General features: G+C 46.1%; 1 protein-coding gene across 1 annotated transcript in view; it reads left to right on the top strand.

Moving 5' to 3' along the window:
- VAT1 (vesicle amine transport 1) overlaps positions 1-25,421 on the top strand; it is a 441,315-nt gene that overhangs the window by 250,780 nt on the left and 165,114 nt on the right. The window lies entirely within an intron of this gene.

Raw genomic sequence — 25,421 nt, 5'->3', positions numbered from 1 at the left:
CAGAAAGCAGACCCAATGACTTCCCCCTTTGCATGCCAAGCAAGGCTCAAATGGCAGCACCTTTAGGTGGAAAACTGGCATTATTTTTGAAAAATTGGCATATTGTCACAAAAGACAAATGGATCCCTGGACATTATAGACAGAGGCTACAGATTCCACTTTCACACCCTTCCAAAAATGAGAGGCATGCCATACCTGCCACACAATCAAAGGGCAGAGGCACAAAAACAAATTTCAGATCTCATAGACATGAAAGCTATTCAAGAGGTACCTGCACAAGAACAGGGTTAAGGTTTTTATTCCAGACTGTTCCTGGTACCAAGGAAGGGCAAAGATTGGAGACCTATTTTGGACCTATCCATCCTAAACACATATTTACTCGTACCAAAGTTCAAGATGCTCACATTACAGCAGCTTCTTCCCATGCTGGGCAAGGAGTCTTGGCTGGTAACATTGGACCTCAAGGAGGCATACCTGCATGTCCCAATCAGACAAGATTGCAGAAGATACCTCAGATTTCTTGCAGGTTTATCCCATTATCAGTTCTCTGCATTGCCCTTTGGCTTATCTACTGTGCCCAGAGTGTTCACGAAATGCCTGACATCAGTAATTGCCTTCTGCAGACTTCAAGGGATAGAAATATACCCATATCTGGACGACTGCCTGATCCAAGCGGACAGCAAACACACTCTTCTGAAACACCTGGCATTTGTAATAATGTTGTTGAAATCTGTGGGATACACAGTCAACAAAAAGAAGTCAAGACTAATACCCTCTCAAACAATAATTTTCCTGGGTGCCAGCTTGGATACAAACACCCAGATGGCTTACCTCACGCCAGAGAACCAAGGGCAATTAACGCAATACTTCAGAAAACTGGTAACCTTCACCAGGTGACTGCAAGGAAAATCCTGCAGGCTCTGGGATTCATGGCATCTTGCATCCTGCTAATCCCATGTGCAAAGCTGCATATGAGGAAACTTCAATGGTACCTAAAAAACGTATGGTCTCAACACAGCCACAGTTTGGAAGCAATCATACCACTGATTCCATGTCTTCAAAAGGAATTTCTGTGGTGGGCTCAAGCATGCCAAAGAAACATAGGTCTCCCATTCTGCAAGCCTCAAGCAAATCAAGTCATCACAACAGACGCCTCGGACTACGCCTGGGGGCGCACATGACAGATCAATGCATTCAGGGCAAATGGTCACAAAAAGAAAAGCACCTACACATCAATCAAAAGGAAATGCTAGCAGTAATAAATGCTATTATGGCTTTCAAAGACCTACTGCATCCAGGACAGCTATTGATAAGAACAGACAACACCACAGTGATGTGGTACATAAACAAACAGGGAGGAACTCATTCATATCCCCTGTGCAGACTAGCCATGTCCCTTTGGAACACGGCTCTGGAATTGCAAATCCAACTTCAAGCACAGTTCCTGCCAGGGAAGGAAAACACACTGGCAGACAACCTGAGCAGAAATATGACAGATCCACACGAATGGAAGTTGCATCCTCAAGTTTTTACAATGATAATTCAAGCATGGGGAAGGCCAGACATAGATCTCTTTGCCACCCACAGAAATTACCAATTGACAAAATTCTGCTCAAGGACCTTTCATCCACAGGCCTGGAAAGTGGGCACACTCTCTTTCAGTTGGACAACAATGACAGTTTATGCCTTTCTACCTCTTCCACTACTGGCCAAAGTTCTATTAAAAGCCAGAGCAGGCAGACCAAAGATGATTCTCATTGCTCCAGACTGGCCAAGACAACACTGGTACCCACTCACGAGGAGCCTGACTTATTCCCCACCATGGATCTTGCCTCTAATGCCTCTTCTACTGACTCAGCACAACTTCAAAACTCTTCACAGTCAGCTGAAAACACTCAATCTAGCCGCATGGAGGATTCCTTAAATTCACAGCAGACCCTACTCTCCAAGGAGGTGCAGGATGTCATTTTGGAGGCCAGAAGGCCTTCTACTAGAAAAGCCTACTCCGCAAAATGGAAACTGTTTTGTGTCTGGAATCAGAAAAAGGGTCAGAATCCTGGAATACTGAATTTACCTCAAATACTACAGTACCTAGCCGAGCTGCTAGGCAGTGGACTTTCATTCTCCTCCATCAAAATCCATGCCTCAGCCATTTCTGCAGAGTACAACACTGATCCTCCTTTATTCTCTCACCCTCTCTTAAGACAGTCCCTCAGAGGGGCTAAGAATGTAAAACCCCCAAGGAAGCAACCAGTACCTGCTTTCATTCTAGAAAAACTAACCCTGCCTCCTTTTGAGCCAGCTGCTTCAACAGATCTGCAATATTTGTCATGGAAAACAGCCTTCCTTCTAGCTCTATCACCTCAGCACGCAGGGTTTCGGAACTACAAGCCCTCATGGCTGTGCAGCCTTTCATCATTTTCCGTCAGGACAGAGTTTCCTTACGAACCAATCCTTCATTTATGCCAAAGGTAGTATCCAGGGTAGCCTTGAATCAGGCTATCCACTTACCTACCTTTTACCCTAATCCACAAAACAAAGGGGAGAGGCTACTACATTCCTTGGACATTCACAGACAGCTCCGTTATTATTTGGACAGAACAAAGCCTTTCAGAAAATCAGAGCAACTCTTTGTGTCCTATGCTACAGGTGCTCAAGGGAAGCCTATTTCCAAACAGACAATCTCAAAATGGATAGCCCACTGCATACGCTTTTGTTACTCTTTTCATGGTAAAACTGTACCTACAGGCATCAGATCTCACTCCACAAGGGCCATAGCTACCTCTGCAGCTTTCCTCAGGGGGGTTCCTACCAAAGATATTTTGGAAGCAGCCACTTGGAGTTCTGTACATACTTTCTCCAAGCACTATCACCTACCATTATACTCCAAAACTAGAGCGGGCTTTGCCACTACAGTCTTGCAGGGCATCCTGGCTCCACCTAGTTCCACTTAGTGCCTACCTCCCCTTTATTAGCTTTGGGATTCTACCCATCTGTTATGACTGCAGCTGTATGCACGATGAACATAGTACAGTTTTGTACCTACCATAAATGTAGATGTTCGAGTGCTAATACAGCTGCAGTCCAGGTTTCCCTCCCTCCTTCCCCTCTTGGGACGGGCCTTATGACTAACACCTCCTCATACAACCTCATTGGGGTATTCTTTTATGGTGTATTTTCTTGCAACTACTGTTTTTTGATTATATTGCATTTGCTTTATTACATAAATTTATGTTTTGCCTTCCTTCTGGGGGCACCTGACATCTGGGGCAAGAAAAACTGAAGAAAATGGCGTTGGCTGGTTCTTTTATATCCCTGTCGCACTGATGTCAGGGAAGAAGCGACGACAACCGACGCCGGACCTAGACTTTGGAATTCGGCCGACCGAGGACCCGCCTGACGGCAGGAGAACCCATCTGTTATGACTGCAGTTGTATTAGCACTCTTAACATTTACATTTATGGTATGTACAAAACTGTACTTTTCCTATCCTATGAGGAATAGAGGGCCGTGGTTATTAACTTGTTAATACTAAACTCTGATGTCCTTCCCTTTATTGCTCCAGATGCAGAAAGAATACTGATGCATACTGCAGACAACATTAAATAAAATTTGCTGATCATTAGTGCATCTCTTCCTGAACATCACCACTTCTTTCCCCCTTCATAAATATTGCTGGCTGCCAATAACAATTCTAGTTGCATTAAATACAAGAATTAAATACCAGAATTAAGTAGTCTGATGCCCACCACTTGTTAATATGTTAGACAGCAGATCCATCCATCCTCAATCCCTTATTCCCTTTTTGCACATGGGGTTCGGGGTGTCACTTCAGCAGTGACAGTCATCTCGAGCTAAGGTTTACTTACAGGGTGGCCAACCCTGCTGCTGTAGTTCATTCGTACCAATTACTCACATGCACACACTGTCACCTGCGGCCAATTTACTGTGTCCAGTCCACCTACTGCATGTGTTTGGAATGTGGGAGGAAACTGGAGCCCCTGGAGTAAACCCCCATGACCTCATGGAGGACATGCAGACTCTGCACAGAAGCCTCCCCAGCTGAGAATTGAACCAGAGAACCTTTTGCTGTGAAGCAACAATGCTAGCCTCTGCACCACCATGTTTAAATAGATGTGATCACCTTTCTGATTTGTGATCAAATAGCATTTTCCAAAAAAGTTGTGCTAGCCACTGGGAACGTGTTTGAAAAAAAATGATGCAATATACTTTAGATCTTTTTCTGGTGGGTGGGTGACTTGGCAGTGTTTTACTATGCATACTTTAACTTTACAGGGTTAACTTTCTGACATCTGAAGACTTCACTAACATTAACATGCCCCTCAAAATATTACAAAATATGTCTGTACAAGGTTAACATGGAAAAAAAAGTGCAGTTACCCATAATGCGCTAACTAGTTTAGCGCAATGTGTGAGTTGCTTTGATTCACACACTGCTGTTAGCACTTGATCTGAACAACATACTACTGAGTTATCTTTGCTGTCACTATGTACCAGTGTAACCTTAGATGGTAACATTTAAAAAAAGGAGATGGACACGTATATAAATATATAGCCCTGTTTTAATTTACCTTTTGGGTTTCTGCCAGCAAAAGGTTGGTTGGTGCCCCTTAACCCCCATTCTTTGTCAAAAATTGGACAAGAGTGGCGGTTAAGTGGGCAGCATCCCCCCATCCCCACACCATCACTAAAGAAATAAACTGTGAAGACTGTCTAGCAAAGTATTTCAAGAAACGGCACTCTGTTGTCCTGTAATATAACGCGTGTTCTGAAAGCTTTACAGTACTGTTCTATTCAGGTTGCTCTTTTTGGGAACAAACTTGAGGCAGGAGTAGTAATTGGCATATACAGTTTCTTGCCTGCCTGAACAGATGAGTTATCAGATCTGACCTCTCTACCTTTTTTTTTTTTAAGCTCTTAGATCCAGGGCTGAGGCTCCTCTTCTTCTTCTTTCAGCTTTTCCCAGTTAGGGGCCGCCACAGCGGATCATCTGTCCGCTCATGATTGGCAGTGGAGTTTTACGGTGTCAAGTTGCCAGCGTGGCACCCAACCTTCCACAGAAGGCACGCACACACGCACTCACACCTAGGGCCAATTTTGAGTGTCCAATCCACCTACTGCATGTCTTTGGGATGTGGGAGGAAACCGGAGCACCCGGAGGAAACCCATGCGACCACAGGGAGGACATGCAGACTCCGCACAGAAGGCACCCCAGCCAAGAATCGAACCAGAGAACCTCTTGCTGTGAGGTGGCAACGCTAACCGATGCACCACCATGGCCGCCCAGGGCTCAGGCTCCTCTAGTTGCCCTTAATTCCCTATTGTCCCTACATGTACACCAGGTCTCGTTTACCAATTGTTTGGTCAAGAAGAGATCCTGAAGTCTCAGTTCTAGGTAATAAAAGAAGAGGATTTTTCATTGTATTTATAGTCCATCTTTGAAGTTTTTCTTCCCATCATAACCTTTCTAGTGTTACACTAGTTCCTAGGTAGCTATTTCAGGAGTTTACTTGCCACTCCTCCTGTCCTACTCAGTGGTAACAAAAAAAAAAAAAAAAACACTCCTAATATCTGTTATACTATTGTTAGATGTTTGGTAGTTCTTTGATGATCCTTTGGATTTTGTCTTTTCAGAGTTGAGCTATTTGCGGTCAGTGTCTGACAAGGCCTCTGACTTTAAAAGGGTAGTGCCTGCGAGTGCAAGGTCCTCCACAGTACTTGCAGACCCTGTGTCTAGTGTTTAGGGGGTCAATCATCTTGATATTGAGTCCTGTGCTTCCTTTGGAGCTAGGGCCTTTATTGACAGGATGAACAGGTTGGTCCTTAAAGGTATTGTCCCTGCCTAAGTGAATAATTCGACCTCTCCATCTTCCGCTTCTGCCTCCCCTTCTGTGAAGAAGCCAGGTAAGTCCAAGACTTCTCTTTCTTTCTCTCAGTCTCTGTCCTTTTCTTTTTTAGTAGAGGAAAAGAAAAGCAGAAGGGCAAAACAAAAGAAAAGCAGAAGGGCAAAACTGTAGAGATCTCCAGATTCTTCGGGCCCTTCTGGCCCATTGCCAAAAACTCAACTTCAAGGCAGTCTGATCTAAATTACAGGACAAGAACAAACTAGGATCTGATCTCCAGCTTCAGCTTGTTGTTGCCGGCTGCTCCACTACCTTATATTGAAAGACAGACTAACCCACCAATCCCCCAGACCACCTTCAGTAGCATCTTAGTTCTGATTCCTTGTGATAGGCTATGCCCTCAGAAGCAGATGTCAGTAGACGATACTGAAATTTCGTAGGACACAGATTAAGATGGGATTTCCTCCTGGCACCAACCCACTGAGGGCTGAGTGGGGTCCCAGTAGCTCCCTTATGGATTTTGTTTCCTGTCCAAACTGTCTGATCCAGTGCCCACAAGACTTGTGCGAACAGCGAGATTGGTTAGCTTTGACTCTTGACAGTTTCCTTTACCATTTCTTATTCTGGATCAGATTGTGAAGGCTCTTGGAGGCATGAGGTTGGGGCAGATGTTCATGGAGTTAGGGTCAACTACAGGGTTTTTTGAGCAATGTCTACCCTTGGGTGCCTCAGCCCTGGATAGCTTGGCTCTGTTTGCTGTGGAGCAGAGCCAGATTGCAGCTGGGGATGTTCCTTGTCTGGCCTCCTCTGGTCCAAAGGGGTCTTTCTGTGCATGATCTGTGCTTCAGCTTTTGGAAGGCTCCTCTCCAGGGCAGGAAAGGCAGTATTTGGTATCCACTTGGCACTGTCCCAACCTCCCTTGGATCCTTTCTTTCCTCTTCCCGCTCATCCTGTCGACTGGTACAGCCTACGTTGGTAAGCTTCAAGGGCTCTTGCTTAGCAAGCTCACCTTCTGTGGATAAAGCCATAACCCTTCCCCCTCCCCTGAGAAGGCCACAGGAATTGGACTTGCAAGAAGGGACTTCTTGACTCCTCCCAGGAGTCATTTGCTTGGGGATACGACTTTGAGGAAGGGGAGGTATCCCCAAGGTCTCCTCTGAAAGACATCTTTCAGAGACCAGTTCAAAATGAATAAGCAAAGGGGGGGGGGTTGTTCCACAGAAGCTCTCTCCTGGAGGAGTCTGCATTTTTCAAGTCTTTCAGGGATGGCTCGTCTGCATCCTGTTATGGTCCTCCCTATTGACGAGGTCATTGGCTTAGTCTCGCAGTAGACTTGGAAGGAACCCAATGTGGTGGAACAGAAAAGCAGATACAATTCTTGTATTCCCAGGAGCAGGCCCCATTGGAGCAAGGATTCCCCTGTATATTCCATGGTGGTTGCAGCAGCCACTAAGAAGGAGCTCTCTGAAGAGAACATCTATGTCCATTCCCCTGATGAGGAGTCCAGGGTGTTGGACAGGTTTGGAAAATGGATTTGTGCTTCAGACACATTTGATCTTCCCATATTAACTACCTAACCCATATGACTTGTTTCCAGAGGGACTTTACTAACGAACTCTCCACATGCCTTTTAGGTAATCTGCCTGCCAATATACAAAAAACTGTAGTATTGCAGCTGTCCAGCATCAGTGTCAACTTCCATACGACTGCTGTCTAGTGTAGCTGATGACACATTGAGAGCAGCAGGTGCTGGCATTGCTGTTTCCCAGCACACCTGGATGAGTCTCTGATGTGAGTAGCTTCAGAAAGTCCTTCACTGGGGTTTCCTTTGATGGTTCAACCCAGTTTGGACAGAAGGGCAACTAAACCCTTAGCAGAAGCAAGTAGGAGGGTAAAAGTCTGCCATATGTATTCATTTTTCTACCCCAAAGGACTTTTCCTGGAACCAGAAGACAACCAAAATGTAAAAGTCATGGGCAATCAGAATCGCCATATAGCTGAAACACCTGGTGTTCATAAGGGTCATTTGCATATATCCCATGTGCCTCTGTTACAGGAGGTTTGGGTGGTCACTCATTGGCAGTTCTAGCTTGGCTGGAGTTTTCATTTAGTTTTTTCTGATTGGAACCAGAAGAGTGGAAAGCTACGGTTTTGTAAATGCCAGAAGACTTTGCGCTTTCATTTCCCACCTGAGCACAGCAGCTACTTTGCCTTGATCCCAGAGGGTGTCAGTCACTGAGTGATGCAGTAGTCCACATTTGGCCATTTCCTGGTAAAGTTATTTTAGGAAGGTGCTAGTTTCTCAACAATTAATCAAGGTTCAGCTAGCAGCCATATCCAGTTTCTACATAGGAGAAAGCCAGAACTCCATTGCTTATTCTCGAAGACATTTTAAAGGGAACATGTTAAGTTGTCAATCTCGCCTTCATTCTTGCTGGATGGGTTCGGAGCCGATCCTCGGCTCCGACTCGGCCACTCTAAAAGCTCGAGAGCTAGTTCCACCGGCTCGAGGCTCCCCTATATCCCACAATGCTAGGCGGTAACTCCTCAGATCTCGTTTGCCGCTACAGCGATCGAGGTGTGTTCCTACTGGCTCAGGTTAGTTTTTTGGTAAAGAACTAGTTTCTTAGCCTTTTCCCCTGTTAAAGTTAGTTTTTTATATATATAGTTAGTTTAGATATAGTCTATCCCATTCCCGTTAACTTTCCACCCCTTTTTTCCACAAATCTCTAGATTTTTTTTCCCTCTGGCCCTAGGCCCAGTCCCTCCCTTCCTAGTGAGTGACTGTGTTTTTGTAGGGATTTTTATTTTCTAATTACTATAATTTATTTTAAATTAGTTTAAATTACTCCTAAGTGTAATCGGTGTGTGTGTGTGTGTGTTTGGGTGATTACACTTTCCCTTAGTTATGTCTAAGGAATCAAAGGTCTCAGGCTTTAAGAAGTGTGACTCGTGCTGTCAGAAGATGTCTCTGACAGACGGTCACACTTCTTGTGTGTACTGCCTGGGACCTTTGCACCTGCAGGACTCATGTGCTGTTTGCCATGGCTTCAGCCCTAGAGTCCTGCAGGAGCGAAAAAATAAACTTATTTTAAGGGGCTTACTTAAGCCTGAGGGTCCCTCGACTCGGTCATCGGGGAAACCCTTTAAGTCTTCCAGACCCTCGGCTCCAGCATCTGAGCCGTCTTCTGGAGGCCCTAAAGCTATTCGAACATCGGCTCCGGCCGGAGCCGATTAATTTCGAATACAAGCCCCTACGGTGTCCTCGGCTCCAGCCGGAGCCGAGGAAGACATTACTCTGTCGGCTCCGATTTATTTTGTCGGAACCAACATCTAAGAAAAGGTCCCGATCTCCATCTATTGGCTCCGTTCATTCGGCTCCAGCATCACCCTTGCTGTCTGAACGGAGCCATAGATCCCACTCTTCTAGGTCTTCCAGGTTATCGGACCATGACCTTCAGAGAGTAGTGAGTCGACTTCTTAAGTCCGAGGCACTAGCCCAGATGCTTCAAAGTCTGACTCAACAGTCAGTCGAGACCTACTCCTATCACTCAAATTCCTCCTCTGACTCTTGAGTTCGGAGCCGGGGCGGCTCGGACCCGAGACTGTGGTAGCGTTGGAACCAATACCTTTCTCTTCTGTTCCCTCGTCGGCTCCGATGTCTTCCTTGGAAGAATCTCGGTGCCGGACTTCCCTCGTCGGCTCCGAGGAGGCGAGTGGCATGGGACCCTTGTCCGACCCCGCTCTCCCTCTCGGTGCTTCGGCGCTGGTGAGTTCGGCTCCGTCATCGGCCTCGAAGCCATCACTGTCGGTGCCGGGGGAGGTTTCCAGTTTTTCGGAATGGAGACCTCCGGCTCTGCCTGACAGGGGTGCCTTCGAGGTCATGAGGAGCGTGTTGGAACCAGGTTCAACTCCACAGTCGGTTCTTTCTGCCCCTCCCCCCATGGTGCCTCCAGTGATTTCTACTCACTCTGTCATCCCCGACCGTAGAGAGCCAGCTCCTCAAGTTTCCCCTGTGGGGATCTCCTCCTCTTCCGAGGCCTCTCCTGACCCTGTAGGAGAGCCCCCTAGGAAGAGGCAGTGCAAGAGGAAGCACATTGACTCTCCTGAGTCTGTCACCTCTGACACTGATTTAGAGGAGTCTGAAGGTTCCCCTCGATGTTCTTCGTGTTTCACTGTTGCAGTCATAACTGTAGGGTGCTCCTGCCGGCAGGCAGCCCGAGGTCGGCCAGAATCCCAAAGTCTGGGTCCGGCGTCGGCTGTACAAGCTAGTACCCTGACGTCAGTACGCTCTGGTACATAGCCCTCAGCCGACGCCATCTTCTCCAGTCTTTCTTGCCGTGCGGTGGAAAGCAGCTCGCAAGTCGTTGGTTGGCGATTTTCGAACAGCGTATTTTGTTGTTGTCGGTCAGAAGTTCTTACTTCTCCTCTCAAAGCCAAGTACCCCGTTGGGGAATCTTTTTCTTGTTCCTCCGATGTCAGAAAAAGTTAATAATTGTATATCGTGTGGGAAACAAATACCTCATAAAGATTTCCACTCTTACTGTTTACCTTGCTTAGGCCCTGACCACGACGTTTCTTGTTGTCGGTTCTGTGCCAGGTTCAATTCTCGTACTATCAAGCGCAGGTACGATTGGGCTCTAAATTATTTTGGCAGACGCTTCAATTACAGAATGTCGTCGGACACTACCGGAATTCAAAAGAAGCGCAAAGACAAAGACAGGCCTCCGAGGTCCAAACAGGACTCGTTGCAGCTGGAGCCAGCGTCCGGTTCGGCTGTCGTCAGTGAGGTGCTTTTGCAGCCCCTGTCATCCGCCACTTCTGAACCGATGGCCGATACGGACTCCCATGGGGAGCCATCAAGGCCTACTATTTTACCTGCTGCAGGACCTTCGGACGTCGCTCCCTCAGATGGGTCCGGAACCGCTGTGCAGGTACCGGCTTCTGAGGGGGTTTTCAGGCCTACTCGCATCACTATTTCAAAGGCAAAGACAAAGACTCCTGTTAAGTCTAAAGTTCCTGCCCAAGCTACTTCTGAATCTACTCCCAGGACACAGAAGCAATTATTAAAGATGGCTGAAGATTTACTTACCATGATTAGGGGTTCTCACCCCCCCCCCATCCCCCCATCTGAAAAAAGGCCTGGACAGGATGTTCCTCTGGATTCCTCTGACCAGGCTTCTGTATCTTCTGTCTCTTCCTCTGATCAGGAGTATTCCTTTCCTCCTTATGAGGATTCGGATGCTGAGGACTCTTTGCCCTCTGCCTCTCCGCCTGAAGATTTCTCTTTTGGGGAAACCTTGCATGAGATGAGGGAACATTTTCATTGGGAGGGTCAGGAGTATTCTGCTTCCAAGAAGAGGCTTAGAGAATTCCTTCTTCTTCCTCAACATAGGCCTTTAGCTATCCCTCCTGTTCTTGACATTGTGGATGATGCTTTTTCTGAGGCTAATTTGAATCCTGATTCCATGCCTCCTGCTCCTTCTAAGCCTGATAGGTTTTATAGGGTTCCTGACTCTCATTTATTCTTATTTAAGAACCCTTCTGCGGATCCTGAAACTATTTCTCAGGGCTCTAAGGCTGCTAAGGCTGCTACTTCTAAGAATCCTATTCCCTCTGAGAAGGATTCTCGTGCTTTAGACAGGTGGGGAAAAAAGGTATATACTGCTGCTACCCTGTCTGTAAGGGCTTTAAATTGCCAGTTTCATATGTTTAAGTATCAGCAATTTCTTTTGTCTGTTTTAAAGCAAAAGCTTGCTTCCCTTCCTGCATGTGCAGAGGATAAGGAACTTCAGGATGTATTGCATGCAACTGAACAAGTGAACAAACATAGTTTGCATTGTGGTTTTGATGCCTTGGATGCTTCTTGCAGGGCTGCAGCCTCTGGTACTGTTATCAGGAGACATGCCTGGCTTCGTGAACAAAGTTTACCTGAACAGGTTAAGGCTAAGTTATTAGATGCCCTGTGTTCTAATTATTTTAATAAACGTGGTTTCTACTGGACGCTTGGATTTATTTTTACATGCTGGCTGCGTGTTTTTTTCTACAAGCTATTGCCCAGTGGATGAGTAGGTTCGAATGAACACTCTATGGTGATTTTGACACTTTTTTACTGGATTAAGAGTTCGCAAAGTAAAGCGGTTTGTAGGGTTACAGCTTTGTTTCTTTTTGTGGAACATTTGGTTACCCTTTGTGACTGACTTGAATTGAACACAGTAAGTATACTTCCCACTATTTAAGCCTGTTTTTTTTGTTGTATTTTATAAGTCTTGTTTATTATCAGGCAAACAGATTGTAGTGAGCATTATTCTTTTTGTTTTTAAGTTATTAGATGCCCCTGTTCAACATGATGTTCTTTTTGGATCTAAAGCTGAGGAGGTTATTAAAAAGATGGAAGAAAAGGCAAAATCTATGCAAACTGTAAAAGATTTCTTGCAAGTTCAGCCTCCTAGATTTGCCAGGAATTGGCCCTCCAAAAATTGGTCCTTTCCCACGTCTGACAGGCCTCAAAGGGGAAGATATAGACGCTCCAGAGGTCGTGGTCAAGCTCAGGCCTCTTACAGATCTAGACAATGGACTGCTTCTTCACCTAGAAGGGGAGAAGACAGATCCCAGTCTCAAAGAAAATAAACTCAATGACTCTCTCGGTTGGGCTACAGGACCCCTTCACCTGGATGCCCCTCTCGGAGGAAAACTGTCTCTTTTTTACAGAAATTGGACTCGTATTACCCAGGACAGATGGGTATTGGACGTGATTTTAAAAGGCTACAAATTCCACTTTCATACTCTGCCAAGGGCTTATGGTTGGCCAGATCTGCCAAAACATCAATGGTCAGAGGCCTTAAATCAAGTGGATGCTCTTCTGGCTATGAGAGCCATAGAGCCTGTTCCACTCTCAGAGATGGGAAAAGGTTTTTATTCAAGACTGTTTCTGGTTCCAAGAAAACAAAGCTCATGGAGACCTATTCTGGACCTTTCTGTGTTAAACACCTTTTTGGAAATTCCAAAATTCAAGATGCTTACTCTGCAGCAACCAATTCCAATGCTCTCTCAGGATGCCTGGATGGTGACATTGGACTTAAAGGAAGCCTACTTACACATTCCCATCAGGCAGGAACGCAGGAAATTCCTCAGATTCAAGGCAGGTTCGAGACACTTTCAATTCTCTGTACTGCCCTTTGGTTTAAACTGCGCCCAGAGTCTTTACCAAGTGCCTGGCACCAGTAGTGGCTTATTGCAGACCTCAGGGGATTCAGATTTACCCCTATTTGGACGACTGCCTTATTCAGGCAGACAGCAAGGATCTTCTACTTCTACATCTGGAATTTGTTCATAGTCTTCTCTCCCTTCTGGGATTCTCAGTGAACACAAAAAAAGTCACATTTGATCCCTTCTCAACAAATGGTGTTCTTGGGAGCCCTCTTGAATACGACCTTACAAAGGGCCTTCCTCACTCCAGAAAAACAAGCACAGCTGGCTTCAATTTTCAACACCTTGGCAACTCTATCTCAGCTCACTGCAAGGAAATTCCTGCAGGCTCTGGGCTACATGGCTTCCTGCATTCTGTTGATTCCAAATGCAAGGCTTCATATGAGAAAGCTTCAATGGTATCTGAAAAGTGTATGGTCACAGCATTACCACGATCTGGACATTCTGATTCCTCTGATCCCCTGCCTCCAGAAGGAGTTCCTCTGGTGGTCCAGGGTGTGTGCTTTAAACGAAGGAAAGCCTTTTCGTCTACCTCAACCTTCTCAAATCATAACCACGGATGCCTCGGATTATGCTTGGGGAGCACACTTTCTAGACAGTTGCCAGCAGGGAACCTGGACAAAGGACCATCTTCACTGGCACATCAATCTGAAGGAAATGTTGGCAGTTCAAAATGCTCTTCTAGCCTTCAAGAACTTTTTGCAACCAGGGCCTCTGCTAATTCGAACACCACAGTCATGTGGTACATAAACAAGCAGGGGGGTTCTCATTCTTACCCCCTTTGCAGACTAGCTATGGCTTTATGGGACACAGCTCTAAATCTGAATCTACATCTCCAGGCTCAATTCATTCCAGGAGAACAGAATCTCTTAGCAGACAGCCTGAGCAGAAACATTTCAGATCCTCACGAATGGATGCTAGACACCAACTTATTCAACAGGATTACTGCAGTTTGGGGATGTCCCCAGATAGATCTGTTTGCATCCCATCTCAATCATCAGCTGCCTCGCTTTTGCACCAGGTCCTTCCACAAAACAGCTTGGATAGTGGATGCCCTGTCCTTCAGCTGGAGAAGCCTTTCGGGATATGCCTTCCCTCCTCTTCCTCTACTACCTCGGGTATTACTGAAGATAAAACAGGACAAGCCCAAGTTCCTCATCTTGATTGCTCCAAATTGGCCTCGACAGTTTTGGTATCCAACTTTAAAGCACCTGTTCTTGGAGCCTCCTTGGATTCTCCCTCTAAACCCTTCTCTTCTGTCCCAGCATCAGGGTCGGTTACTACATCCCAATCTCAAGACCCTTTGCCTGGCAGCTTGGCTCTTCAAAGGAATTTGATTTCTTCTAGTCTTCCCAAACAAGTTTTGGATGTTCTTCTGGAAGCTAGACGGCCTAGCACTAGGAAATCCTATGCCTCTAAATGGAAGAGGTTTTGTATTTGGATGCAGGACCGAGGCTCGGACCCTCTGGTGCCTGATCTGTCTTCTATTTTGCTTTACCTTTCGGATCTTTTGTCTAAAGGACTTTCCTTTTCTTCCATTAAGATTCATGCTTCTGCTATTTCTGCTCATTTCAATTCTGATCCTCCTGATGTTCTTCGTCTCACATTGCTGCAGTCATAATCTGTGGGTAGTCCGCTGTCCTCGGTCGGCCCGAATACCAAAGAGTTAGGCTGGCGTCGGTCATGGGCGCTCGGAGCTGACGTCAGTACGTAGTGGTACTTAAGCGCATGACCGACGCCATATCCTCAGTCTTTCTTGCCGCGTGGTCCGAAGCAGAAGCAGCGTTTGCAAGTGCCGTTCGGCGTTCTGAAATTTTCAATTTTCGAGTTTCAGACCGAAGACCAAGTTGGGCTAAGTACCCCGTTGGGGAAAATTTTTGTCTTTTCTTGCCTCAGTTACTCCGGATGTCAGAAAAAGTTTGTATTTCTTGTGGGAAACAGATACCTCATAGGGACTATCATTCTCTCTCTATTCCTTGCTTGGGGCCTGAACACGACGTAGTCTGGTGTCGCTTTTGCGCTAGATTTAATAAGCGCACCATTAAATGCAGATTAGACTGTGCTAGGTTGTTTTTTGTTAAGCGGTGTAACTACAACACGAGGTCTCGGCTGAATCCCAGGGGGAACCTTTACTGTTGCAGGAGTTGGCCTCTCAGGAGTTAGGCCAGGCCGAGGGTGCTTCTCAAGTTTCTGTGGTTCCATCCTTACAAAAGGTTATTAGGCCTTCTACTTCAGTCTCTAAAGGCCTTGCTAAGGCTAGACCTGGTCTTTCTGGTACGGGCCATAGCCCTAGTTCTTTGGGCTCTGTTCCTAAAAAACATATGTTGAAAATGGCAGAGGATTTGATTACTTTGATCAGGGGTTCTATGCCCCCTCCAGAGAAGAGGCCTAGGGTGGAGACAGATTTAGAGGGTATGGAGCATTCCTCTGATTACTCTGAGTCCTCAGCTGAGGATATTCAGGATTTTCCTCCCTATTCAGATTCGGATGCAGAGGATTCCTGTCCTTCTGCTTCTCCTCCAGAGGATTTTTCCTTTTCTGAAACCTTGCATTCCATGAGGGAGCATTTCAAGTGGGAAGGTCAGGATTTTTCGGATTCTCGTAAGAGGCTTAGGGAATTTTTGTTTTTGCCACAACATAGACCTTTGGCTATTCCCCCTGTTTTAGATGTGGTTCAGGTTGTTTTTTCTGAAGCTTTCCTAAATCCTGATTCTTTACCCCCTGCCCCTGTCAAGCCAGACAGGTATTACAGAGTTCCAGAGGCACATAAATATTTGTATAAGAGTCCTAGAGCTGACCCAGAAACTATTATTCAAGGGCCTAAAGGTGTCAGGGCTTCTGTGGTTAAGAATCCAGTTCCTTTGGATAAAGATTCTAGAGCGTTGGATAGGTGGGGTAAAAAAGTGTACACCTCTTCTACGTTAGCTATGAGGGCTTTAAATTGCCAATTTCATATGCTGAAGTATCAGAACTTTCTGTTAGGCCAGTTAAAATCTAAGGTAGATGCTCTATCTGAGGGTATTGAGTGTAAGGAATTGCTGGACTTGGTTCATGCTTCTGACCAAGTTGGTAAACATTCCTTGCAGTGTGGCTTTGATGCCCTTCAGGGTTCTTCCAGGGTGGCTGCTACTTGTTCAGTTATTCGTAGACCTGCCTGGCTTAAGGATCAAAATTTGTCAGAGCATGTTAAAGCTCGGATTTTGGATGCTCCTCTTCAATCTGAAGTTCTTTATGGTTCCCCTGTGGAGTCAGTTTTGAAAAAGATGGAAGACAAAGCTAAATCTATGCAGACGGTTAAGGAATTTTTGCAAGTGCAGCCCCCTAAGTTTAGCAGGAATTGGCCTGCAAGAGGATGGTCTTACCCTTCTTCGGATTTTCAGTCTAAGGGCAGGTCTAGACGTGGTAAGGGCAGGGCTCACGCTCAGGGTTCTTTCAGACCTAGGACTTGGAGTTCTCTTGCACAGTCTTCTGGTGAGGGCAGGGGTCAGCCTTTTCGTAAACAGACCCAATGACCTGTATCTTCAGCTGCCAGATCCTTCTTTTCTGGCAGCTCCTCTAGGAGGGAAGTTGGCACTACAAAATTGGCATTTGGTCACCCAGGACAAATGGGTGTTGGACATAGTAAATCGAGGCTACAAGTTTTATTTTCACACTTTTCCTCCTTTCAAAGGCATGCCAGATGTACCTCCTCAGCAAAGGCTGGAGGCTCAAGAACAAATTTCTTTGCTTTTACAGATGGGGGCAATCCAGGTGGTACCTCCGTCAGAAGAAGGCCTAGGGTTTTATTCTCGTCTATTCCTAGTGCCAAAGAAAGGAAACACTTGGAGGCCTATTCTGGATTTGTCCATTCTCAATACATACCTAGACATTCCAAAGTTCAAGATGTTAACATTACAGCAACTTCTGCCTCTGCTAGGCAAAAATCACTGGATGGTAACTCTGGATCTCAGAGGCCTATCTTCACATTCCTATCAGGCCCAGCTGCAGGAGATTCCTGCGTTTTCGGGCTGGTACTTCTCATTATCAGTTCTCTGCATTGCCCTTTGGTTTATCTACTGCGCCCAGGGTGTTCACAAAGGTTCTGGCTCCTGTAATAGCTTTCTTAAGGCTGAGAGGAATACAAATTTATCCTTATCTGGACGATTGCCTGATTCTTGTTCAAGACAAAGACAAGTTACTTCAACATCTACAGTATGTAATGGCAGTTTTAAGGTGCCTAGGGTATTCTGTGAACGAAACAAAGTCCAGTCTAGTACCCTCTCAGGACATGTGCTTTCTGGGTGTGAGACTGAATACAGCCTCTCAGATGGCTTTTCTGACCCCGGACAAACAAAGAACTCTTCATCTTTACTTCCAGCATTTATCAGTACTGTCCAGGCTGACTGCAAGGACAGTCCTTCAAGCCTTGGGGTTCATGGCATCTTGCATTCTAGTACTTCCCAATGCCAAACTGCATATGAGGAAGCTACAATGGTATCTCAAAAGTGTATGGACTCAGCACTGCCACGATTTGGACACTGTCATTCAGATATTACCTTGCATCCAAAAGGAATTCTTGTGGTGGGCACAGGAATGTCACCTAAACAAGGGACTCTCTGTGACCCGACCAGAGGCGAGTCAGATCATAACGACGGATGCCTCAGACCTGGCTTGGGGAGCACACTTCAATGGGAAATGGATTCAAGACACGTGGCCTCCCAGACTACAGCATTTGCATATCAACATGAAGGAGATGTTAGCAGTCCAGTTTGCCCTGATGGCTTTCAAGGGCCTACTTCAACCAGGACAGGTGTTGATACGAACAGACAACACTACAGTCATGTGGTACATCAACAAGCAGGGGGGAACCCATTCTTACCCTCTTTGCAGACAAGCTATGATATTGTGGGAGACTGCTCTGAGTTTGCACATCACTCTTCAAACACGGTTTCTGCCAGGGGCACAGAACTCCCTAGCAGATGTATTGAGCAGACAAATTGTGGATCCCCACGAGTGGAAATTGGATCCTCTAGTATTCAAACAGTTGACAGTGGCTTGGGGAACTCCAGACATAGATCTGTTCGCTTCCCCTCTAAATTTCCAACTACCAAAATTTTGCACAAAGATATTTCACCCAAAAGCTTGGAAAGTGGATGCTCTATCTTTCCGTTGGAACAACCTTCACGTCTATGCTTTTCCTCCTCTGCCTCTCCTTACCAAGGTACTCTTGAAAGTCAGGCGGGACAAGCCTTGCATGATTTTAATAGCACCAGATTGGCCACGACAACACTGGTATCCTCTGCTGAGGAGTTTAATTCAGGAGCCTCCTTGGCCTTTGCCACAGCTTCCTCACTTGTTGTCCCAGTCAAGCAGTCATTTGCTCAATGTCAGGGTGCAGTCCCTGCATCTAACAGCCTGGCGAATTCTGTTTTAGAGCCTGTGGGTTCTCAGCTTCCTCAACGGGTTTTGGATGTCATTTTGGAAGCCAGGCGGCCCAGCACTAGAAAGGTTTATGCTGATAAATGGAGGAGATTTTTTCTTTGGAGCACAACAAAGGACTTTGATGTCTCGGTACCTAATTTGAGTTTTACACTACAGTACCTTACTGAATTACTAGACAAGGGGTTGTCATTTTCCTCTGTGAAGGTTCATGCTGCAGCCATTTCTGCTCACTATGATTGTGACCCTCCTTTATTTTCTCACCCTTTGTTTAAGCAATTTCTTAGAGGGGCAAAAAATATAAGACCCCCGAGTAGAGCTCTTACTCCTTCCTGGGATCTCAATTTTGTGTTGGAGAAGCTTACTTTGCCTCCTTTTGAACCTGCAGCTACGTCGGAATTGAAGTTTTTGTCTTGGAAGACTGCCTTTTTGTTGGCCATTACTTCTGCTAGAAGGGTATCTGAATTGCAGGCTCTCATGGCAGTTGAACCATTTCTAATATTCCATAAGGATAGAGTTTCCTTACGTACTAACCCTTCTTTTATGCCAAAAGTTATTTCTAGTGTGGCCTTGAACCAGTCTATCCATTTGCCTACCTTTTATGCTGATCCCCAAAATAAAGGGGAAAAAATCTTGCATTCTTTGGATATACACAGGCAGTTACGTTACTATTTGAGCAGAACTAAAGAGTTCAGACAGACTCAACAGTTATTTGTTTCTTTTGCTTTGAGTTCACAAGGGAAAGCTGTTTCGAAGACTCAACAGTTATTTGCTTCTTTTGCTTTGAGTTCACAAGGGAAAGCTGTTTCGAAGCAGACTATTTCAAAGTGGATTGCTAATTGTATTGCCTTTTGTTATTCTCATCATGGGAAGAATGTTCCTGCTGGGATTAGACCTCATTCCACTAGGGCTACTGCCACATCTACTGCTTTTTTGAGGGGTTGTAGCTACTAAGGATATTTTGGAAGCAGCTACTTGGAGTTCAGTTCACACTTTTACTAAGCATTACCATCTCCCTCTTTACTCCAAGTCCAGGGCTGGGTTTGCCACTGCAGTCTTATAGGGCATGTTAGCAGCCCCTAATGCTTTTTAGTTTGCCAGCCTCCCTTTTCCTTTGCTTTGGGATTCTACCCACAGGTTATGACTGTAGCAATGTGAGACGAAGAACATAGTACAGTTTTGTACCTACCATAAATGTAGATGTTCGAGGATCCACATTGCTGCAGTCCTATTTTCCCTCCCTCCTTCCCCTCTATGGTTTGGGGTTGTTGTTGTTGTGGTTGTTGTTATTTTCCCCTTTGTGGCTCTGGCCTTTCCTTTTTTTAAGGCCTTCTGACATCTGGGGCAAGAAAGACTGAGGATATGGCGTTGGTCATGCGCTTAAGTACCACTGCGTACTGACGTCAGCTCCGAGCGCCCATGACCGACGCCAGCCTAACTCTTTGGTATTCGGGCCGACCAAGGACAGCGGACTACCCACAGGTTATGACTGCAGCAATGTGGATCCTCGAACATCTACATTTATGGTAGGTACAAAACTGTACTTTTTTTCTCACCCTTTGGTGAGACAATTCTTAAGAGGGGCCAAGAATTTAAGACCTCCCAGGACCCCTCCTGTTCCTGCTTGGGATCTTAATTATGTTTTAGAAAAACTTACTTTGCCTCCTTTTGAGCCTGCTGCATCTTCAGATATTAAGTTTTTATCTTGGAAGACAGTTCTTTTGTTAGCATTGACTTCTGCCAGAAGGGTCTCAGAGTTGCAAGCTCTCATGGCTGTGGAACCATACCTTATTTTCCACCAGGACAGAGTATCCTTGAGGACTAATCCTACTTTCATGCCTAAGGTGATTTCGAAAGTGTCTTTAAATCAGACAATTCACCTTCCTACTTTCTTTCCTAATCCTCAAAATAAAGGGGAAAGGATTTTGCATTCATTGGATGTGCACAGACAGTTACGATTTTACCTGGACAAGACTAAAGAGTTCAGAAAATCTAATCAATTGTTTGTTTCTTTTGCCTCCAGTTCTCTTGGAAAAGCTATTTCAAAACAAACTATTTCCAAATGGATTGCTTATGGAATTAGATTTTGTTACACTCATCATGGGAAACAAAGTTTCCAGGTACTGTGAGAAGTCATTCTACTAGAGCAGCTGCCACTTCTGCAGCTTTTCTCAGAGGAGTTCCTACCAAGGATATCTTGGAAGCTGCCACTTGGAGTTCTGTGCATACTTTTTCCAAGCACTACAATCTCCCTCTGTATTCTAAGACCAGGGCAGGCTTTGCCTCTGTTGTTTTGCAGGGTCTTCTTGCTGCCCCTTCTTCTATCTAAGCCTCCTCCCCTTTTTCACTGCTTTGGGATTCCACCCTACAGTTATGACTGCAACAGTGAAACACGAAGAACATAGTACAGTTGTGTACACCTACCATAAATGTTGATGTTCGAGTGTCTTCACTGTTGCAGTCGGGGTTTCCCTCCCTCCTATCCCCTCTTTTTCTCATTTGTGGTGTATTTGTGTTTCCTTGTTGGATTCATTTCTGATTTGTTGGGACTTCTGACATCTAGGGCAAGAAAGGCTGGAGAAGATGGCGTCGGCTGAGGGCTATGTACCAGAGCGTACTGACGTCAGGGTACTAGCTTGTACAGCCGACGCCGGACCCAGACTTTGGGATTCTGGCCGACCTCGGGCTGCCTGCCGGCAGGAGCACCCTACAGTTATGACTGCAACAGTGAAGACACTCGAACATCTACATTTATGGTAGGTGTACACAACTGTACTTTCCCCCTCTGAAGATGTCTCCTTTGCAGACATCCTTGAAATCTTAAAACAGAGGGGGAATTGGCCATCCCTCAACCCTTCAGAGGATGAATCAGTGTATCTTGAGGCGTTTGGCTCTCGCCCTTCCACCTCCTGGGTGTCCCCTCCCTTTGACCCCCTTATGCAAGTGGTGGCAAAGAAGGCTTGGGCGGCTCCTGACTCAGTGGAACCCACCCCCAGGAGACAATCAAAGTTCATCACGGCCCCCAAGGATAAAGAATTTCTGACCAAAGGCGTCTCTGTTGATGCTATGGTGGTGGCTGCGGCTACCAAGAAGGAGTTAGCTGATCCTTCGGTGCCTGTTCATCCTCCTAACAAGGAGTCTAGGTCGATGGACAGGTATGGGAAGCGGTTGTTCTCGTCAGCAACCTTTACTATGAGATCGCTGAATTACCTGTGTCATTTTACTCGTCTTCAGAGGGATTTACTCAAAGAAGCGAGTGAAATGTTGAAGGACCAAACAGCTGCGGGTTTTCAGGATAGGGTGAACTCTCAGCTGGCTACCCTTAATTCTATAACCAACTCTTCCATGCGCCACCTTTCATAGGCGGCGGATGGAGCAAGTAGAGCGGCAGGTACAGATGTAGCCTTGCGTAGGCACGCCTGGATGCGGCTTTGTAACTTTGCGGACCCTTTTAAGGCGTCCTTCACTAGTTCCCCCTTTGATGGATCATCCCTTTTTGGTCCTCAAGTGAAGGAAACCCTGACTAGGTGCGAGACTGATGGCAAGACTCTTTCTGCCGTCTGAGTCTTTTTCTCTACTCCTTCTAGACCTTACCCCAAAGGTCAGAAGGGGAGAAAGATGTGGTTCCGCAAACAATCTCAAGGAGACTTGTCTGACGCACAGAGTAGTTTCCCCTCTAGAGGCAGAGGGGGGAACAACAATGGTAGACGCCGTCCCAGGGGCAGAGGGGGCCCGCAGAATCAGGGCAGTCGAGAAACCTTTTCCGACAAGCCCTTTCAACATCCCTGAGGTGTTGCCCGACTGCCCACCTTCGGAGGCAGTCGGGAGGAAGGTTGTCACTGTACCCAAAAGCCTGGCTATCCCTAACTCAAGACAAGTGGGTACAGTCTATCATTTCCGAAGGCTACAAAATCCCTTTCCTTTTCATTTCAAAGCAGTCCAAAAAATCCCTTCCAGACGTTCCACCCATTCAAAGGGAGCAAGCAGCATTAGAAATTTCAAAGCTGCTCGCAAAAAGAGCCAACCAAGTAGGATCCGGAATCTACTCCAAATTCTTTTTGGTTCCAAAGAAAACAGGGGACTGGAGACCCATTTTGGATCTCAGCAACTTGAACAAGTTTGTCAAGAAAACAAAGTTCCGGATGGTCACGCTGCAGTCCATTCTTCCCCTTTTGGGCAGGACAACTGGATGTGCTCGATAGATCTCCAGGATGCGTACTATCACATCAGGATGAGTCGACGCTCCAGGAGGTTTCTCCGCTTCAGGCTGGGAACCAGTCATTTTCAATTCAGAGCCCTGCCCTTTGGCCTCACTACAGCCCCCGAGTGTTTACCAAATGCATGGCAGTGGTAGCCTCTCACCTGAGATGACAAGGATTCCAGGTGTTTCCTTATTTAGACGACTGGCTCCTTACAGCCCCCACCAAGCATCTTTTACTTCTCGCCAGAGACTACACTTTTCACACGTCAGGCACTAGGCATATCAATAAACTACGAAAAGTCTGTCTTGTCGCCTTGTCATGTTATTACCTTCATAGGCGCAAATCTAGACACAGTCAAGATGTCAGCCAGACTCACAGAGCAGAGGATAGCAGACATACACAAACAGGTCTTTCTTGTCTTGCAGAGCAACAAAGTCAAAGCCAGACTGACCCTGAAAGTCTTAGGGATTATGGCAACGGCCGTACCTCTCCTACCATTAGCCCACTTCCATATGAGAATTTTACAATGGATGCTCTTCACACAATGGTCTTACCAAAGTCTCCCAATGTCCCATCCTATTCGGACAACTCAGTCGTGCAAGGATCATCTCTATTGGTGGATCACATCTCCTCAGCTCCTCCTAGGGAGACCTTTCGTCCCTCCCCCTCCGGTTGCTACAGTGACAACGGACGCCTCCCTGATCGGGTGGGGGGGGGGGGCATTTCCAGGGCAGGACAGTCCAGGACATGTGGCAACCGTTCGAGTGCCACTTGCACATAACGTCCTAGAGATGAGAGCAGTGCTTCTAGCGTTGCAAGCCCTACAAGACTCTCTTCCCAAGGGAACTATAGCAATTCAAACAGACAAACATGTCTGTAGTGTGGTACATCAACAAACAAGGCGGAACCAGATCTTACCCCCTATGTCGAGAGGCACTCAGACTATGGCAATGGGCGATTTCTTCTCAGCGATTTCTGTTAGCAACGCACATCCCCGGGAAGTCCAGTGTAATTGCAGACAAATTGAGCAGAGCTATTCTCATGCCTCACGAGTGGTCTCTGAACAATTCAGTGTTGGAGAAAGTTTTTCGAAAGTGGGGCAGGCCTTGCTGCGACCTTTTCGCTACTCCCCAAAACAGCAAATGTGACGATTTGTTCACCCTCTTTCCCCAACCAGGCCACCCCAGCAGAGACGCTCTTGTACACGTTTGGCCCCGGGGACTTCTGTATGCCTTTCCTCCCTTCCCACTGATATCCCAGCTGATACAGAAAGCCATCGCTCATGAAGCTTCCATGATCCTCATTGCCCCTTACTGGCCTCGACAGGTTTGGTTCCCTTTTCTCCACTGTTATCTGTTGGAACAACCTTGGCATCTGGACCCAGTTCCAGACCTCTTGACCCATCAGTCGGGTCAGTTGCACCACACTCCCTTCCCTCTCTGAACCTCACAGCATGGTTCCTCCAATTCCGACTTTAGCCAGGCTTCCTTTGATATCTCACTCAGAGATATCTTGATAGCTTCTCATAAATCTTCCACTCGGAAGATTTATCTTAGCAAGTGGAAACGTTTTTCCTATTGGGCGCAGTCAAAGAATATAGATCCTTTCACTGCTTCTATTCAAACAGTTCTAGATTTTCTAGCCGAACTTTTCCACTCAGGTTCGTCCCCATCTACCATTAGAGTTCAATTGGCAGCAATATCGAACTTTCATGTTGGAGTCTGAGTCCTCCATTATGTCTCACAAACTCTGCAAGGCTTTTTTAAAGGGAGTTTTTCTCCTCAAATCACCCATCAGAGATCCTCCTCCTCAATGGGATCTCAACTTGGTTCTGACATCCTTAATTCTTCCCCCTTTTGAACCTGCGGCTTCATGTTCTATAAAGTTACTTTCTTGGAAGACCCTCTTTTTAGTAGCATCACTTCAGCTAAAAGAGTCTCCGAACTCCATGCTCTGTGTAGTCGACCTCCTTATCTGGTATTTCATAAAGACAGGGTGTCCTTGCGTACTAACCCGTCTTTTTTGCCCAAGGTAGCTTCACTGGCAAACTTGAATCAAACCATTGAGCTTCCTGTTTTCTTCCCAAATTATTCTAATAGGTCAGAACAAAAGTTACACTGTTTAGATATTCATCGCCAACTTGGATACTATTTAGACAGGACCAAACAATTCAGGAAATCTGACCAACTGTTTGTTTCTTATGCAGAAGGTAGAATGGGCCTTCCAGTTTCTAAAGTCTCTCTCTCTAGATGACTTACTTCGTTGATTACCCTAGTATATGAGATCAGACATCAACGGTTGCCATCCAAACCCAGGGCTCATTCAACTAGAGCTTTAGCCACTTCTATAGGCTGCCTATTGATTCGATTTGTTCTGCAGCTACTTGGGCTTCTCCCCATACCTTCATTTCTCATTATAAGTTGGACTTTGCCTCTAGAGACCGAGCCAACTTTGGTTCCACTGTACTCAAGAGTCTGTTCCGATAGGCCACCCGGGACAAGGTGCTAGGGACGCGGTCCCATCCAGCAAGAATGAAGGCGAGATTGACAACTTAACATTTAGAAGTTATGTACCTACCATAACGTTCCATGTTAGTTGTCTTCTTCTCGCCTTCTTTCTTGCGTCCCACCCTCCTTCCCCCTAGCCAGGACAGACCTAGAGGATTTTTCTTGGTTCCTTATGGAATTTTATTGCTGGCCTTAGCTTTCAAACAAGATCTGAGGAGTTA

The sequence above is a fragment of the Protopterus annectens genome, chromosome 13.part0 (genome assembly GCF_019279795.1).
Source record: "Protopterus annectens isolate FY-2018-M chromosome 13.part0, PAN1.0, whole genome shotgun sequence".
In the NCBI taxonomy this organism is placed as follows: domain Eukaryota; kingdom Metazoa; phylum Chordata; order Ceratodontiformes; family Protopteridae; genus Protopterus; species Protopterus annectens.
Note: the sequence above shows the minus strand (reverse complement) of the source record. Positions and strands in the feature narration are given on the sequence as shown.